This window comes from Gavialis gangeticus, unplaced genomic scaffold, assembly GCF_001723915.1.
Source record: "Gavialis gangeticus isolate Ggan-Ray unplaced genomic scaffold, GavGan_comp1, whole genome shotgun sequence".
Taxonomy (NCBI): Eukaryota; Metazoa; Chordata; order Crocodylia; family Gavialidae; genus Gavialis; species Gavialis gangeticus.
In genome coordinates, this window is record NW_017729032.1 from 5,913,027 (window position 1) to 5,931,972 (window position 18,946).

The 18,946-nt window shown below is 45.1% G+C and overlaps 1 protein-coding gene and 1 long non-coding RNA gene across 6 annotated transcripts in view; both read right to left on the reverse strand.

Moving 5' to 3' along the window:
- Positions 1 to 18,946, reverse strand: part of TENM4 (teneurin transmembrane protein 4) — an 894,317-nt gene that overhangs the window by 389,345 nt on the left and 486,026 nt on the right. The gene's annotated exons all lie outside the window — the stretch shown is intronic.
- Positions 15,364 to 18,946, reverse strand: part of LOC109302464 — a 14,047-nt gene continuing 10,464 nt past the window's right edge. Inside the window, exons 2-3 of the long non-coding RNA XR_002098789.1 lie at positions 18,542 to 18,547; positions 15,364 to 15,374 (exon numbers count right to left, since the gene is read on the reverse strand). This is a non-coding gene — a long non-coding RNA (uncharacterized LOC109302464). The remainder of the gene's footprint in view (positions 15,375 to 18,541; positions 18,548 to 18,946) is intronic.

Consider the following 18,946-nt stretch of genomic DNA (forward strand, 5'->3'; position numbering starts at 1 on the left):
TTGTTGTAATGCTCTGGCTACACCTGCAGGAGAAATGGGACAGCCTATGGTGCTGGACACCCACCCCAGAGCCAGCCTGCAGCAAGGTTTGGGGTCCAGGGGTGGCCATAGCACTGCTGGTGCCTGCACTACCCTTGCTGCACTCGAGCTCTAGGGTGCCCTCCTCACTTGTCCTCCAGGCCCAGATGCATTTGGTTCATTGAAAGGGACCTAGATGAGCCCCAGTTCTTCTAGCCACCAGCAGAACCGTGGCTCTTCAGGTGCCCCTCACTCCCAACCCACAGCCCACTGCACCTCCGGCCCTTGGGCAGCATCTCCTGGGGCCACCCAGCCCCTGCAAGCACAGGCACCAGCCTGGCCACAGTGCTGCCCTCAAAGAGCCCCTCCTGCCCCCTTCCTGTGCTGGAGGGGCAGGGGCCTCCCCCACCCTGCTGCAGCCCCAGCGCCTGGATAGCTTCCCCCAGCTCTGCCTCTGCCCCCAATTGCCCTCCCCCTGCTCTCCCCAGCGGAGCAGAGCAGAATCTCAGACATTGGTTTCTATTTCAAAAAACAGCCCGGACGGAGATCGTAGGACTCAAAAAGACGACATGTCCAGGAAAACCCAGGTGTTTGGTAACAGAATCAGAAGAAGGGCAAAGGCCCATTAGGTCAGCTGGGATATTTTACCCCAGCAACTTTCCCCTGTCCAAGTCTGAACTGGACACAAACTTCTGGACACAGATGCAGACTTTTAATATACATCTTGTCAAAGGTTAACAGTATTTGCACCCACGGTTCTAGTTCAGGCCACTGTAAAGGGAAGGGCAAAGAGCAGAGTCCCAAGCAGGGTGCACACTCGAACTAGCACTTTTTTCCCCAGCCCAAGTGGTAGCAATGGCGAGGCTGATGTCATGAGTGTTTCAGTCAAACAGTCTCTCTGATTTATGGGATTCCAGTAACAGCTTTCATTCCTGCAGATGGTTTGAATGTGCAGATCCAGACATCTTTGTAAGATGGGATTTGGGGACAGGAGGATGCAGGGGGGCAGGTACGAAGTGAAGATGACCGTGGTGCTAATCAAATACATTCTCTTCTATTAACTCCATGGGGGGAACACCAGCCTGATCCTGCCATGCCAATTCAAGCAGGTGCATACAATTCAGGTAATTACACCAAAGCAAACCCACCTGAATTATGTGGCTTTATGAATTCAGGGCCCCATTGAGGTCAGTGGGGGAAAGCCTGCTCTTGATTTTATATTGGGAGCAAGAGTAAGCCCTGAACAAAAAAGGGTAATATCTTATGAGAACAGGAAATTACTTAATGTTACCTTTATGGGCAGAAAAGGACCATGTGAAGTTCAACTTCTGATAAAACTCAGTTTGTGGCCATGTGTGACACTTGAGGACTCAGTGCATGAATTTATTACACACGTTGATTTATGCTACCTGCAGGAGAACATATGTCTTAAACCGAACAAGAGAACAATGCCTAACCCGATGCTTTCTTGTACAGAATTTCATGGCAAGTAACTTACACAATTAGAGAGAAATTACAATAGAAATCACAACAGACATCGCTATGCATGAAGTGAAGCAAGCAATTTATTCACAATAGGACCCACTTTTTTTTTTTTATTGCCTTTCCGAAATCCAATGAAGCTAGCTGTCATTTTGATTCAGGAGACTGAGCTCTGATCAAAGTTTCTCTCAGCTTTTCTTCCTTTTGACGAGACCCCAATCTCTGCATGCTGGGCTATAACCTATCTTCCAACTCTATTACTTTATGTAAAATTTTGCAGACAGCAGGAAGAAGGCAAGCTGGAGCCTTCCTGATTAACATCAGTTCAACCCACTAGAAAATGAAGAAGCAAGATAGGAGCAAAAGTACAATGTCTGTAAAGCTGGCCTAAATGAATTGGAGTGCTGACTCTGTTCTCACAGCAAAGTGAAATAAAATAAAAGTAGAAAACACAACACATAATTCCATTACTGCATTTTTCAAGTCTGCTGAGACACAAGGGCCCAGGCATTATTATACAGGCCATAGGTCTCTCCCCTTTGACTTGACCTCTCCTTGCTAACTTAACTTAAACCTGAGTTGTTTTTTACACAGTCTGTTTTTGCTGCCAAATCCTACAGCAGAAGTTTTTTTTCCTTTCTCCTCCCCATATCAGACTAAATGGACAGCATATTAGCCTCTCAGCTGGTTTGAATCTTTTGAGAGGTGGCCCTTTTTGATGGAGGCAAGTCACTAATTAGACACTTGACTGATACAAGTCACTGTTAATAGAAATTAGAGATGAAAAAGACTTATTAGGTCAGGCTGCCCATCCCTTTCTACCCCAAGAGCAACGGTGATTGTGCCCTGTGATGTATTCTCAAGTATTTTGTTCTCTCCAGCTTTAAATTACTCAAGTGATGAGGCCTCCACCATGCAACATGCAGTCAGTAATTACAGTAGTTTGTGCAGGAACATTTTTCACCTCAGGCAGATTGCTAATCAGACTATTAATGGTTTAGCCGAGGAGGCAAGTACACTGTTGACTTTTCATAACCTTGACCCCTGATCTGATGGAACCTTAATCCCTTGCAGAAGTAAAACAAAATCCAGTCCACTGTATTTGAATTTCTCCAGAAAAGAAAATACCTAACGTAATGCTCCATCAAGGGGTCTTTGTATTGCAATGGCTATTTTTTAACAAAGAGTGGGCTGATGGCTGGTGGAGCTCATATAACTTTGAAAGCCTTTGGAATTACAGGCAAAAGCTAAAGTGGAAGAGGAAGAGAGACTCTCTGAATCAAAAATATAAGGAGGAAAGTAAACAGCTCTTATTCAGCTGCCTTTCCTTCTGTTCAGCTGAGGTCCTTTCACTACTCACACCAATTTAGGCATAGCGGTCTTCCAGTAAAAGTATCTTCAGAAAATCTCTGTTCTCAAGTCTCGCAATAAAAATTATAAACAAAGTGATTTTGTTTAGCATAATGCAGGCTGCAAACCATTTCCATGAACGACACTCATTCTAGTGGCAGACCGCAACATAGCAACTCTAGATAGTGTAGGCACTTAGCTCTCAAACGCCACCATTCCCATAAATAGTCACCACCCGTTATGCCTTTAAAAATATGCCCCTGATCCTGATCTCAGTAGGACTGGTGCAAATCTGGAGTAACTCCAGTGACCATTTGCACCACTCTCAATCTGCTGTTTAGCTCCACTGAGTTACTGCAGTTCACCAACGGTCAGAATTTAGGTCCCAGGTACAGCCGCTGGTACCTGAGCCTTGACAGGATCAAATAAGCCACCGAAAAATTCACAGGAAGGCCTGTGGTTACGTGGAGTTTCTAGACCCATTTTGCTTACACTGCCTAAATGAGCCGATGAAGCGTGTATGTGTCCCATCCAAACCGAACCCAGCCTCCATTTCAAGACATTCTTCCATTGCTACATAGTTTCCTGCCCCCATCTAATGCTTGCTTCTGCAGATCTGCATGCTAACCTCTCTGCAGCCTATCTCCTGTGTGCTGGCCAAATTTTTCATGAAACACACATTAAATCTGCAGGATTTCAGGTATGTGATGGAGCTGACATTTTTACCCTTTAGGATCGGCATGACCCTGTCTTCTGTAGAGACAGATCTAAAGCAAAGAAGCACCTTGATTTTCCAAATACATTTGGGCAAGGGAGAGAAAATTGTCCTCCCCAGCCCTTCCAATTGCTACATCATCATCCTTTCCAAGCGCATTCCTCACGCCATTTATTAGCATTGCCAATACCAAGCGCCTCCTTTTTATGCTGCGAGCTGCGATTGTGAAAGCCATACTGAACTTTCTAATCCATTTATCTATTAATTTATTATCTAATTAAGGCTCACAATGACAGTGCTATTTGTTTAAAAATGCCCTCAAACTAAACCAATAGAAAACATACATGCATTCAAATCAATTAAACGGGTCCTTGGTAATGTTTTCCTCAATCAGCTGGTAACTGTTACATTACCCGTATTGAAAGGGAAGTAAAGTTCATTTTAACTTCATCAGAATTAAAATGACCTACTTCCATGGTGACAAGCTGATAGGAGTGAATGTGGGCACCATGGCATATAAGCATTATACTGTATCAGTCGCGATTCTATAAAATTACGCTATAATCCCCTCCAATCTGAGATAGACAAAGCAACAAGAAGATTTCACACAGATCTTACCATCTTTACCCATCATCTGGGTAATTATTTCCTGCTATAATATGTCTCCCATGCAGAGGCAGACAAGGCTGGGCTGTGCTTCATGGGCGTTACAACAAAGCAGTCAAGTACTTATTGCACTTTTTCAATGCCTGCAAACTCGGTCCTGGTCCTTGGGATGCTGAAGGATGCCAGGGAAATCTACTGCCTCAACTTGCTGGTGTGGAGGTATAATGAGCAACATCTATAGGAGTCAAGGGAGCAGCACTGAAAGACAGACCCTTGATATGATCAGTGGCGTTTTAAGATTTTTTGGGGCCCTGGGCGAACAGGGAATTGGAGGCCCTCCACCGGGCCAAGGCAGGTTTCCTTTGCATGTGCCAGGGGGCTGCAGCTGGGCCTGCCCAGCTTCCTCAGTGTGCCCAGGGAGATTCAGGGGGTACGAGCACCACTTAAGTGAAGGTGGCTCCTCTGCCCAGCGAGTGTTGTGCACCCAGGGCTGCGGTGCTCCAGTGCTGTGGGATAAGCCAGAGCTGGGGCTGGGGCTGGGGTCTGCAGGGGAAGATGGGGCATGAGCTCCACGCCACCCCTGGCTGCCTGCCCGCCGCTCTGCTGGCCCTGGCACGGCGGGGCTGACCCATCCCATCCTGTCCCAGCAGTGCTGCCTGCAGGTGGCTGAGAGCGGGCAGGGCCACCCAGGGGCCTCCTGTCAACAGATGGCCCCAGGAAGCCACTGCTACCCACATGGAGCCTCGTGCCTGCCCCTACACTCTGGCCCTGGTGCACCTGGAGGGGAGGAGGCACATGCTGCCTGCCCCAGATTCCCATGGCCAGATTGTCTGCCTGGACTGTGATGCCCCTGGTACCCCAGGGGGCACCTGATTGGCAGGGGCCCCTGGAGCTGGGCCCCACGGGGCCATGCATTAAATCTGCCCCTGGCTACAACAGTGCAAGAGCCAGCGTCCTTGGGCTTAGTGTAGTCATCCTGGAAAGAAGGAGGACTGGGCCACGGCTCTACACTTGCCCCACTCAACTATGTCCATGTAGGGGACTGCATTCACTTTAAAGGTGGCCATCATGTATCCATTTACAAAATTTGGAATCAGGACTCATGGTAGAGGTGATATCTTTATTAGACCAATGAGATTTTTGCAAAAAAATTCTTTAATTGCAAGCTTTTGGGCACAAACACCCTCCTTGGAGCATTGGAGACAAGATTGTAAAAGTTCTCCTGGGTAGAAATGAATGTTCATATTTCATAGGAGAGGTGAAGGTGTGGTGAAATCTCCTGTTGGGAACAGCTCTGAGAAAAGTCAGAATTGTCTGTTAACCTCCAAGTTGTTTGGTGGTAAGCAGGATGTATTCATATTTCCTCCTGGTTATGGTGTTTCACATTTCACAGAGGAGTAAAAAGATGGAATGCTTTTCAGGGCAGGCATTTCTTACGTTTTCGGGGCAGGCATTTCTTACGTTTTACAAGGAGGAAGCAAGTTTGACCATCTGAAACCTGAGACCCTGCTCCTGCCTTTATTCGAGGCAATCTGCATCATCACAGAGCTCAGAGACACCTTTCCACATAAGAAATGCCTGTCCATCTATTTACTCCTCTGTGAAATATGAAACACCATAACCAGGAGGAAATATGAATACATCCTGCTTACCACCAAACAACTTGGAGGTAAACAGACTATTCTGACTTTTTTCAGAGCCTAATCTGCATATAAAATGACCTGTTCGACACAGGAGATATTACCACCTTCAACTCTCCTATGAAAGATGAACTTTCATTTCTACCCAGGAGAATTTTTGCAATCTTTTCTCCTGTGTCTGAAGAAGAGTGTCTGTGCCCAGAAGCTTGCAATTAAAGCCTTTTTCTTTGCAAAAATCTAGCTGGTCTAATAAAAGATATGACCTCCACCCCCAGTTCTGATTCCTTCTGCCTCCAGACCAGTACGGCTACAACCTGGATACCTTTACAAAATTTGCACACTCGCTTGCAGTCACCGAATATCCATGTGAGGTAGGAATTGTTACACACTAATTTACACTCCTGAGACCCTTGAAAGTTCGAGTCCTACGTTAATTGTCTAAGGCAGAGGTATGGAAAATACAGCCCGTGACCTGGATCCAGCTAACCAGTTGATTTCATCTGGCCTGCAGGCGCGTGGTGCAGGCAGTGGCACCACATGGCAGGACCTGAGTGAGCTGTACTTGGGCCCTGGCCTCTGCTGGTGAGTGGTGCTGGTGGCAGTTCAAGGTCCAGCCTCTCTTGGTGCCATGAGGGATGCTGGGAGGAAGCGGTGCAACCTGCCTGCCCACCCGGCACTGCGCAGCAGCCTAGGAGAAGGAGTCCATCCCTGCAGCCCCCAGGAAAGCTGTGCTGGGGCCCCGGTCTCTGCTGGCAGGCAGTGCCCAAGGTCTGCAGGACTGGACTCCATCACCGCAAGGCATCGCGAGGGCTGCTGGGTGGAAGCAACCCTGCCCTGCCGCCCAGCAGAGGCCCTCCACCCCGAACAATTGCCCTCCCATGGTCTAAGGTCACCCTGGGATTTGGCAACAGAGCTGGAAGAAGAACCCTGGTTCCCTGTCCTCCTCCCCTGCTTCTCAAGAGCCTGGAAGACTAGGGGCATACACTATCATGCCAAAGGGAGCCATTTCATTTGGTTATTTAAAAATATCTTAAGAGCATCTCTCAGATCCTTCAGTAATGCATGCTGACACCGAGGTCTCAAATGTAAATCCCCGTGGATTTATTCCATCCTGTTCAGCCCTAAAATGCATGGAGGGGCCTTCATTCATTCTTGATGTTTGTATTTGAACATGATTAAGGACAACTACTGCTGTTTCTTTACTCCTCTGCATGAAGCCTCCTTTTTCTTTCAGCTGGTTATTTATAGTACAGCATAAGATATTTTTAAAGATAAGGGAAGAGAGAAAAAACCAGGCTGGAGATACATTTAGCTTGGGTTTCTTTAAGTAAGAATGACTGAAGATTTTTTTTGGAAAAGATTTACTTCTTGAAGAGGTTTTTTTTGGTTTGTGTTTTTTTTTTTTAATACCGAACTAGCTGCAAAAAGAAAATGAAAAGCAATAAACACAAGATATTTGTGCTCCAATCTGAACATAAGAAATCAATCCTTGTTTTTAGCAGGGTTTTGAAACTTCAACAGCATATTGTCTACGCTGAATGAAGAAGGAAAGAGACGTGTTTTGAGTGTAATACTTTTGCTTTGGTGGAAAATTCACCCTCCACTTGAAAAGTACAAAGTGAGGAAATACATTTGCCGAGGTCTTTTCCTTTTCAAAAAACAGAAAAGCACAAGAAGATACTCAAGACCTGACCTAAATCTTCACAGAGTCAGTGAAGAATCTATCAACTGATCTCAAAGGGGGTGAAAATAGGCCTTTCACTGCTACATAGCACACGTCTGTGTACCAGGTTGCTTCATGGAGGACAGGTAATGCCCAGCCCACCCAAGGAGTTGTTCTCCTTTATCCATGGAGAGGGGATTTGTTTGATCAAGTTTATTGGAGAATGTCTTTTTGAGTGAGAGACCTGGAGCCAAGTAGCAGATGTGTGATCAATAAGCACATTCTGTTTCCGGAGTTTGCTTCTTCCCCCTTGTGCTTTGTTTGCCTTGGCTGACATTGTGGCACTGAATTAGTCTTGATATTGGAAATGTTTTCTGGATCACAGATTTCTGCTTAATAAATCCCAGGAGTGAGCATGGGACCTAATTAAAGGCGTCTCTCTCAAAAAAAGGCACTCTGATGGCCAATCCTGACAGGCCCAGAGCGGCTCGTGAGAGATGCTGACATCCATGGGCAATCAGCATCTCAAAGGGCCGGGGCTTAAAATAGCTGAATTCATTTTAAAACTAGATGCCAGCATAAGGGATGTCACACAGGCCCAGCTTGGGAGCCCCTTACTCATACTGATGAGCTGTGACACAGACAAGTAGCCTTAGAAAATCACTTTTCTGGATAATTGCTTGTCAGTGGAACGGGTCAAAGAGCCTTCCAAGTCTAGATGGCCCAGTAAGGTAGGTATGCCAGCTTGTGTAGCCCACAGTCCATATGGGCGTGAAGTGGCCCTACAGTCCAAACAATGAGGTAAGCAGTTGCAGCTGGGTTAGCTGCGTTAAACACGCCTCTAGATCTGTAATGAGTTACCTCAACTGCGTTGTAGCCACTTGTCTACACCATAACGTGGCTCGTGGTTTCACCTTTAGTTCACGAATGCATTATGCATTCTCTCATTCTCCAGTTTTCCTTTTCCCAAGTGGTCTTGGTGCCAGCCTACAACACAAGGAGAGGATGCTTCCAATAGATCACCTACTGAAGGAAACTGCAGTTGCTTCTTCTGCTGACGGAGCGGGGAGAAGTAACAAAGGCTGCCTACATATGTGCTCGGTGTGTGTGTGTGTAGCGGGGGTGATGTTTTAATTAGAGAGGCTCCCAGAGAGCAGCTCTAATTAAAACACCTCACTGTCATGTGTATTAAGCCCCGGTGGGTTTCAAAATGACTTTGGGATGCTTTATCTAAACCTCATTCAACAAGATACAGATAATATGCCTCAGTAGCCATTTTTAAATCCATGGGGGCTTATACACATGATGGTGAGGCCACATTGGAGCGTTCTAATTCGAATGCAGAGCCGACTCGATTAATCGAGTCTGATCTGACATGTTCTAATTAGAAAGTGAACCAGCACGTCTACAGGCAGCTACAGGTACTGTTAAAAAACACAGAGGACAGAGACTACCAAGGTCAGGGGTGCAGGGAGAGAATGGGGGAGAGCGAGTGCAAAAGAATCCCAAGATGAGAGGTGCTAAATTCCCACCCGATGACATGGACATCCACTCATTATCTACACAACAAGTGCAATCCACACAGTGGCAGTGGCCACTTCGCCAGGGTGCCCCACTGATCCTCCTGAACCCTCAGAGGAAAAAATCACTCCTGGAGTTCAGCCTTCACAACCAGTTAGCACTTTTACTGACTGCCAGCAATGCAGCCCAATAAACAGTGGCTGAAGTGACAACACCAACTCATTATGTAGGGACATACAGACCAGAATGTGCAAACAAACTACAGGTTAAGTGACCTTTACTGATCTGGGCTGGATCTGGATTGTGGTGTACTTAGATATGGAAAACTTGTAACCCCTCATCAATTCTTACTCCTTCCATCCAACCGTTAAGCCAATAATTTGGGCCTCAAGACAAGTTCAAGTTCTCTCTGGGTGTGTCTACAAGAGACATTTACTGCTGCCTAATAAACTTCACAGTAAATGTCTTGGCAGGAAACTAAATCAACTCTGCAGCAGGAGTACATAAAAGTACTACCTTGCTGCAGAGTTTTTCAGCCCATGTGTAGACGCTGACCCCGCTGGCTGGGGCGCAAAGACACCCAGCCCTGAAACACACTCGTGCACCAATCAACCCCTCCACAGCATGTTGAGCAGCCCTGGACTGGCAGGCTGATCCCCAGGCCCACTGCTAGCCAGGGCTGCTCTGACCCAGCTCAACATGCTGCAATCCTGGGCACATGTTCAAATGGTGTGCCTGGGAGCAATAAACTCTGGCACAATAAGCACTGGAGTTTCACGCTTCACATTACTTGCATGTGTAGATGCACCCTCTGAATACCAGACCCAGGTTGATCCAGGTCAGCAGCCAGGAGCCTCAATGCCACCTAAGTCCTACTAGGCACCTAAGTGAATGATTTGGATCTCACCCATATGCTTTACTGTTCCATGTGGTTTCATTGCTTCCTTTGTATTTTAAAGTCCAGGCCTTGCCAACAGACCTGAACAGAAAGATCTTTATGCCTCAAAGGAGCCTTAATGATTTGAATTGCAAGATCAATACCTTCATTTCCAGCTATAAATATATTTCTGTATGCTTTTTATGGGATCAGAATACAACTTTTTCTGGGAAAGATGCATGCCTTCTCACACGTGGCAATATAAACCAGGTTTCCAGCAACAGAGAGTAGAATTTAACCTGCAGGCTTTAATCCTGAGTCTTGTCACAGATTTGCCAAAAATAATGAGGCAGCTCACCTCTCATATACACGGGACTTCAGTGACCGATGTTCCAATGCAATGTCTTCCAAACACACAAAGCAACAGTTGCGATAGCTATTTCCTCTTCTAAATATGCATGTGGGGGAAACCCTCTCCAATATTGTTGTGGGGTAAGTGCTGGAAGTAGATTGCTGAACTCCAGTTATGGTTTTTACACTCAAGATAATATCAGGGACGTGCTCTAACAAGCCTAAAGATTAGCTGTTGTTCAGTTTTCAATTTTCAATTAATTTTAAAGTATGAGTGACACGATGCTCTAGAGAGGTTGACAGAAAAAAGGGTTATTACGGCAAGTTCCTTCCAAATGTTTAGCTAGCGCTACTAATTCCATTTTAAAACAACTATCTCCCTAAGCAATTATATTTCAATAAGGAAAAGGTTATCTCTGTTGTAAGGATAAATAATGGGAAAAGCAATCATGCTGTTGCAGTGTTACCATTTGAATTTGTCCTTTTATGGTGGGTGTGCTCTCAATTACATCCGAACAAATGTATTAAATATCAACCAGATACTAACATCGCTTAGCAGCTATATACGTCTGGAAAGTCTTTAGATCCCCAAACACAATACTTCTTTCACCACTACTAAGCCCAATTCAGAAGAGGGAAATAAAAACAAAATGTCCCAGAAACAATCTTCAAAAAGAAAGATCATCAGGTCAGTCCACAGACTGCTATCGTAATTACTATCACTACTACTACATAAGTGCTCAGGACGTGTCAAAGACATTTTGGAATGACTTGGACAAATCGCCAATTGTCTGTACCTTGTTCCCCTACCTGTAAAGTGGGAACACTAATGTAAACCAGGCTTTTATTCAGAGCCTATCAACTTGATGAAGAAAAAGCTTAACAATCACCACTATTGTCTAGGTTTTATCTGAGCTCCCCCCACAGATCTTTCTAATCAAGGGAAAGCGACAGATTATTTTCCTTGTGCTTCTAACTGAGGAAAAATTAACTTGGCTATTTTGTAATAGTTATAGCTGCTCGTTTAACAAGATCTACAGCTCCCATTATGCTTTATCCTTTCTAAATAATAGTATTGCAGAATCAGCAGCCTAGGTGGTACCAATACAGAACTACAAATTTGTGGTGCTTTGTTAATTGCTGCACTGGAGTCAGCAGTAGCTAAATGACATATTATTTGGATTTTGCGAGACCTATGAGTATCCATCTTGTTTTGGATATTTGAAACATAGGAGCCTTTCTACTGTACGGGGGTCTACAAACACTCTGGGCAGATACTACTCTACTTACCCATCCGGCCCCTGAAGTGGACACGGATGCCAAAGTGCGATCCTATCCCATCCACTCTGTTCTAGTCCCTGGAAATCTCTATTAATGACTGCATTTTTTTGTTACACCATAAACTGAGCCTTTGGACTAAGGGACAGAAAAGCAGTGAGGAAAAGAGGGACCCACCCACCTTTTGTATTCACAGTTTTCCAGGGACTAAAGCAGGGTAGAATAAGTTCACATGTTGGCAGGTAAGTCCACTTAGGCCTTAGGCCTCTAATAAGTAGAGTAGGATCTGTTCCTGAGTTTCAAAACAGACTCCCTTTTTGGGTATATATTTTTAATTAAACATATCAAGGGCCAGGTTCTCATTTCACTTATGCAAATGTCTGTCAGGGATAGCTCCAGTCCAATCAGCATATCTACGCCAGTGTGGCGTGAGAGCAGAACTGGGCTGTATAGAAGCAGCTGCGTATGCCGCTGTGTACGTGTGAGCAGGTCTGGGCTGTGGTAACTTCCTGCTGCCTCCAACACAGGTAGGGATTTAACAGGTGAACTCTGGTCTGGAAGAATATGTTCCCTTCTGTAGAGCCTTTTCTACCTGTATAACAAGGGCACGGGTGGGCTGGGGCACAGCAACCAGCCAGCATACCCTCCTTCTCTGTTCTCGGTTCACCGTACACATTCGTAGCCTTATTTTCCCACCTCTCCTTTGTACTCTGCTGTCCGGGGCCGTCCCCTCCCCACTCCCCATTTTTTTTGGTTTCTGGCTTCTTCAAGTGGTGGTGGTGGCAGGGTGCAAGTTTTCTTGATGCTGAGCCAAATTATCACAGAAATGGAAAAAGCTCGGGCCAGTAAACAGCTGTATGGCCCTGTATATATGAGCCATTCCTATTGTTGTCTGCATTAAGGGCATAGGCCAGGGCTGATCTGGGGATGGGGTGGTGGTGTAGAGAGCAGTGAGCTCTCTGAAAGACATGGCACCAGTTCTGCTTCCCTAGGGCCCTGGATGCCTGGGGGGAGTCTGAGTAACAGCTCGGACCACAGGGGAGATGCAGCTGGAGTCCCTGGTCCAGCTGGTGCTGGACACCCAGAATGGCTGGGCAGGAAGCAGGTACATGAAGAAGAGACTTGCTGGCTGCCTCTCCTTTCCCTGCCTCAGCCCAGCACCCCAAACAACTGCTCCTTGCCGTCTTCGGCTTGAATTGGGTAGGAGTGGGCCTGCGGCCCCCTCAACCCCCAGGTGAGCTAGGGAGAGAGGCGGTGGCAAGCAGGTTCCCCCTTTCGGTACTTGCTCCTTGCTGAGCCCCCCCACCCCGGGTGCCCTTTGCCAGCCCGGGGGCCTCTGGTTGCTCCTCACCCCCTTTCCCTCCAAAGTCTTGCTTGGATCTAGCTGCGTGGAAGTGCAGCCACTGGCATGTCTTCCAGCTCCAGTTTGACACTATGCGGTGCCTGGTGGAGTGGCTCGAGCTGGAGGGGGCTGCGGAGTGAAACAAGGTGCAGGGAGGGGGACACTGGGAGCCCAGAAGTTTGCAGCCATGCCCCCACCTTTTCAAAATCCTAGATCCAGCTATGGGCACAGGGATAAGCTGGTAAGATATACAGAACTTTACTGTTTTGACTGCATCTGCAGTGAAAGATTCAATACCATACAACTATGGTTGAGCGATTCCATTTTCTTCGCAGTTTGGCTTAGGCCCCAGGATGGAAAACACTCTTATAATGGAACCAATACATTTATTTCCACATCACAGGAAAAAAATAATAATAGGGGGTGGCTCACAAATCTTCCCGAAATAGTAGCCACTTCTGCTTTAACAACAGCCAAGCACCTGCTCTCTCCAATGACTTTTCTTGCTGAACTGCTTGATCAATATGTTTGTTGCTGCTGTGTTGATCTTATTGTGTTCAAGAGCTGTGAGTACAATGCTCCACTTGGCTTAGTTTTCAGGAATAATAATTGAAGACAAAATTAAAACCTACAGGTCTTTGGCTTCTCGTGGATAAGTTCGGAAACCGTTCTTGCAAGCAGGTGTCTCACTGGGCATGTCTACATGTTCATTAATGCGCAGTAGTTTCTGTGCATTTAATTTAGTACTTGCTTAACAAAGTACTAACTAAATGTACAGTAACTAGAGTTACTGAGCAGTACCGCCAGCATGCAGGCTTTTAGTGATGCTTACTGCGCAATAGCCTAATACTACTGCACAGTATCATATTAGCATGGTTTTTGCCCACCATGCTACTGCTCAGTGTTATTAGGCACATTAAGTGTCTCATGTAAACGCACCCTTTAAGAAGGAGACGAACTGACAAGTCTCTCATGTCACGCTTACTAGAATTATGAATGATCACTGATCAGCACTCTTAGACATGACAGAGCCATGCTTCTTCCAGGACAGCATCAATAATAAGTGAAATAGAAGGTAGCAAATGAGAGAGAGAAGGAGATAATAACACTTGGATACATGCATGCATTTGGTGCCAATTAGCACTGACAGTGCTAGACCTATTTACACCCGCTGAGGATGTGACCCAAGATTAATGGTCCAAATCCTTTGCTATTTAGTAAATTAACCCCACTCGGTAAATTGTGATGCATGCATTGACTGCTCATTTTGTTTTTAGAACAGAACTCTGGGATCTCTTGCACAGAAGAAACAAAGTGCTCATGCGGACGATTATAGCCTGCATAATCCCTGGCACACGGTGTAAAAGCATTAGATACCTGCATGGCTGCTAAACCTGCCCTGCAGAGAGATGTCATTGCCCACAATTTAGTTACTCTCTCTGCAGCCTTTGCAGCACTAAGAAACATTTCAAATTGATGCTTAAACTTAAAGCCATTATTCTGCAAAATCCACTCCCAGAGCCACTGGATTTTGTTTGCAGAACCATAGAAATAGCCCTACTGGGTCAGATCGATAGACCATATAATCCAGTATACTCTCTCTGACAGTAATATTATATGCTTCCATACATAAGCACAAGACATTACACCATGTTCCAAGGATTATGCAGGCTATTATCTTCCAGGAATGGTCAAACATGGACCAACCTGACCACAGAGGAAGTTTCATACTAAGCCTTGGAGAAAGTGGTAGGATTTTGCATGATGCCTAAAGGAATCATATTTAAACTGCAGTCTAAGGTGACAACGGAAGTTTTCCATATTCATATAAAGGTCTTCTTTTGTGAAACATGTTAACCTGCAACTCTTAGCTTCAAAGCTGTGTGTGGCAATGAGTTTCTTAGGTTTTGATTGATAGATAGATAGATAATATATATATTACAGTAACATCTCTGTTACCTGGCATCCCTGGGGTAAGGGGATTGCCAGTTATGTAAAAACTGAGGTTATCTGAAATAACCCGGCAGGATTTTCAGATAACATGGAGCAGGGGTGGTGGTGATGGCTGCACACAGAGCTGTGACAGTGCAGGGTGGTGGGGGGCGGTGGTGACCACTGCATGCGAGCTTTGGCCTGCTCCACCACCCCAGCGTCTGGCCAGCCGTCCAGAAACTCCGGTTGGTGAAGTACCGTATAACAGAGATTTTATTGTATATATAGTATACTTAAGTATAATGTATGTGTGTGTGTATATAGACACACACCCTATATACATCTGTGGAACATAACAACATGTATGTAACATTATATATATAAATGTTATGGATAGATATAAATGTTGTGTATATGTACATAAATGCTGTGTGTGTTTGTGTATGCGTGTGTGTGTGTGCACGTGTGCATGCACAGAAAACCATGTAACAGATTGATTCCTCCTCTGGCCTTTTCAATGTCTGTACCTAGCCCTTGTGCCACCTTGCTGTTCACAGTTTTTGCAAGTCATTAAATGCTACACTGAATGCCACCAGTCCCTGTGTCTCTTCAGAAGGCTTCCTTAACAGCCTCTTGTTAAAAGACTTTTGTTAATGTCCAGATAAAAAATATAAACTTTATCCACTATATTGTTCAAATGCTCAAAAAATACTAGCAGATTGACATAGCACATTTTTTTCTTTACATCCATCTTTGCCTATGTATATATGGCTGATTTATAATGCTTGCTGTAATTACTCTTTTGGCCTGGCACTGATATGAAGTTCACTGGTCTTTTACACATAAGACCTAAAGCTTTTTTCCAGTTCTCTGTTATCACAGTTGATTTTAATTAAATAAGACCATTTTTACAGAAATCTGGGACAACCGTGTTTCAGGTTCCTAGAGAACATGTGTGGTGACTTAGCACTCTTTATCACGTTTGCTATGTAACAATAACTGATAAGCATTTAAAAAAACAATTAATATTTCACTTTTTTGGACTTTTACCCTATCTATTTAAATGGCAGATGGACAGTGAGGAATGAGATGTTTCAGGAGATCAGTAAATCCAACACAAGTTAGCAATGACAAGAGTAGTCAAGATAGCTTGGTAGTCTTGCACCGATGTTAAACATATCTGGTGCTTTCTAAACATGCGATTAGCTGTCTCTCAGGTACCAGCACCACAATTAACATTAGTTAGCTGCCTTGCTGGCAAAGACCAAGATTGATCTAACAGTGGTTCCTTGGGGTTAAGCCACCTTAACCCCAAGGAACCCCATAAAGCAGGCTGAGGGGCTTACACATCCAGGCCAAGCACAGACATTACACTTTTACTGGTATAAGTGATCAGAAACCAGTCTATACCTGTAACAGAACAGAAGTTCGCCACATAAAACTGGTCTATACCCATAACAGAACAGGAGTTCAGCATACATAGACTGGGTTAAAAATGCAGGAACCTGGTCTAAGCCCTCCCTGCCCCCCACCAAGGGACGAATGTGCTACCAATCTAAACTACGCCACTTATAGAAAATCGTGTCCCCTAGATCAATTCTGCCACTGTCTTTTCAAATGTCTGTATCTAGCCCCAGTGCCTACATTAGACTTGTTCTGTGAAGCAGCAGAGAACTTCAGCCTCCAAGGCTATCAATCAAGTGTTTTTCATGAGAACATTTAGAAATATTTTCTTTAAGGGAAAACAACTCAGTGATTACAATATGAGTTTTTCAACTATTTAAAAAGCTATTTGATTTTTCCCTCCGTAAAATAGAAAGCAGGCATTTTCCCTAGCTGTGAGCGGTAGGCCCCTGCAGTTAGAAATGCAGCAGGGGTATTGTGTTATGCACTAGCGAGCCAAAAACCATTATGGCTTTGGAGAAATCAATATATTTTTTTTTTAATTTCATAAAAAAAAAAAATCTCTTCCCAATGATACTGTATGCAGAGTAGTGTTTGTGAGAAAAGTGAGCTTCTAATGAATTGTATTGTTTAAAGCACAAGAAATCCCCACCCGACGATTCAACGGACACTGCCATTATAGGAGACAATTGGAAAGTAGCACTGGTTTATTGTACTCTCACTGTGAATATTAAAGATGCCCAGGACCTACTAGCCACAAAACGCTCATTGAAATATATATGATAGTTTATTTCAATGAAAGGGCAAGTTGCTTGATTTGAAAGAAGCTTCCCAACTACCTTTCTTCTTTTCATCCATTCTTAAGCTTTCTTCTTACAAAACCACACAAGCCCCTCTCCCCATCTTCACCCTGGACCTGGTTTCTATATATTTTTATAACACAGGAATACTGGAAGCAATCAGTGATGAAAAATACTTGCTTTGGGGGATGAATCCCTTATATTTAGGGAAACGTCTCTGCAACCCTAATGATCAGTGCAGAGCATACCTGCGGCACCCTGGCACAAGACCCTGCAGCTGGATTTGGTTTACAGTGTCAGGGGAAACACTGCTAAGAGCCCCAGCTGCTGAGGTCAAGGAGGCTACAGCAGGTCTGAATTTTAAATATGCCAGCTACACAACCCTGGGCATAGGCAGAGAGAACCATTTTGGATGGGGGACCAGCTGGGCACAAGCTGCATCCAAAAAATTGATTTATGACCGGCCTCTTGGCAATAAGCAGCTATTTAGTGCAGGATTAATAGGGACTAAGCTAGACAGGCTGACAGACAGATAGATGGTACAATATGAGAGGGAAACGATTATGCTTAATTATAGATATTTTTGTTCACCTTTATTTTTTCCCTCCTATGATATGCTGTTTTGCAGGAGAGCGCTGCTCTCTTGTAAATAGTAGATGATGGTAAAATATACCAGGGGAAAGAGGGCTTTGAAGTGGTAGCAGAGCCTGAACACAAGGTGTAACGTGTTAAGCATTGGTGGAGGTATGTAAATGGACGCCCGATAGTATCAATGCTCTTGCTCTGTCTGAAAGGAAGAATGGCATCACCCTGGGCTACAGAGCTTTTGCCAAGTAATTTCCCCCGCTGCAGACGGAGATCCCACTCCTTGTTCTTGTTCGCTGAGCTGCTGGAATTCCTGGTGCTTAGTGGTTTAACAGGACTCTTCAAGAGACACTTGATTTATCACTGATAAAGCACTGATGAAATCTAAAGTTCAGTCCTGAAGCGAGGGATCAGCCACAGCCATAGGAAGGGCTTTCCTCCGGCTTAGAAATAACCCAGGGAAGATACGTATTATGATAACCCTACACAACCTCTCCGCCATTCAGTGCTTGCTGCAGGCTTGCATTTTTTAAGGCATAATTATTGGTTTCAGCTGTTGACTGCAAAGTTCTGTTCACTCAAATACTTCAGGCCCAGCCTAGGTCACTCCCTCACCAGCCGCCTCCTGCTTTCCCACACAGTAGAGAAATTATACTCGGCAAGAACTTCTCGCTGAGGCTTTAACTTGAGATGATGAAAAACGGGGGTTTCCTTATTGAGGGTGCCTGATTTCGGCATGCTGTCCCCTAAATAGCCATCCAGCTGCACTTGCTGCATCCTAACCAGCACAGAGACAGGGGCGGGTGGAGGGGGGTGTTAAGTTATGAGGTTATCAGTATATTCTTTGTCTTTTTGGAACACCGAGTTTGGTCTATGTTTCGGTCAGGTTTATAGGCAATGTGACCTACTGGACAGGACACTAGACTGAGACTCCAGAGACTTGAATCCTTAATACTTGCCTCCAAGGCATACTATACCAATACCTTATGCCTCTGCTTCTACATCTCTAAAATGCCAATAATGACACTAACCCTGCCAGGACACACTTCCACTGTGGTGTAGACATGCCCAGGGTTAATCTGTCTCTTGCTCTCTTTAATCTAGATTATCTGTTGGAAGCAGGGAGCTGGTCTTGTAGTGTAACCCGGGCGGTACTCCAAGAGGTACCCCCTCTCCAACTGAAGGGATCAAAGCAGGTGCACAAGCGCTGTGGGAGGTGTAGGGACTCTCCTCCCCCTATAGAGCAGAGCCAGACCACCAATGGGGCCTTAACCATATACCTTTTAATACTTGGAACATAACAGGCATAAATCAGAGGGTAGTGGACCCTACAGTGCCCCAGGGTGGGCAGGATTCAACAAAGGTTAGACACAATCATTGAG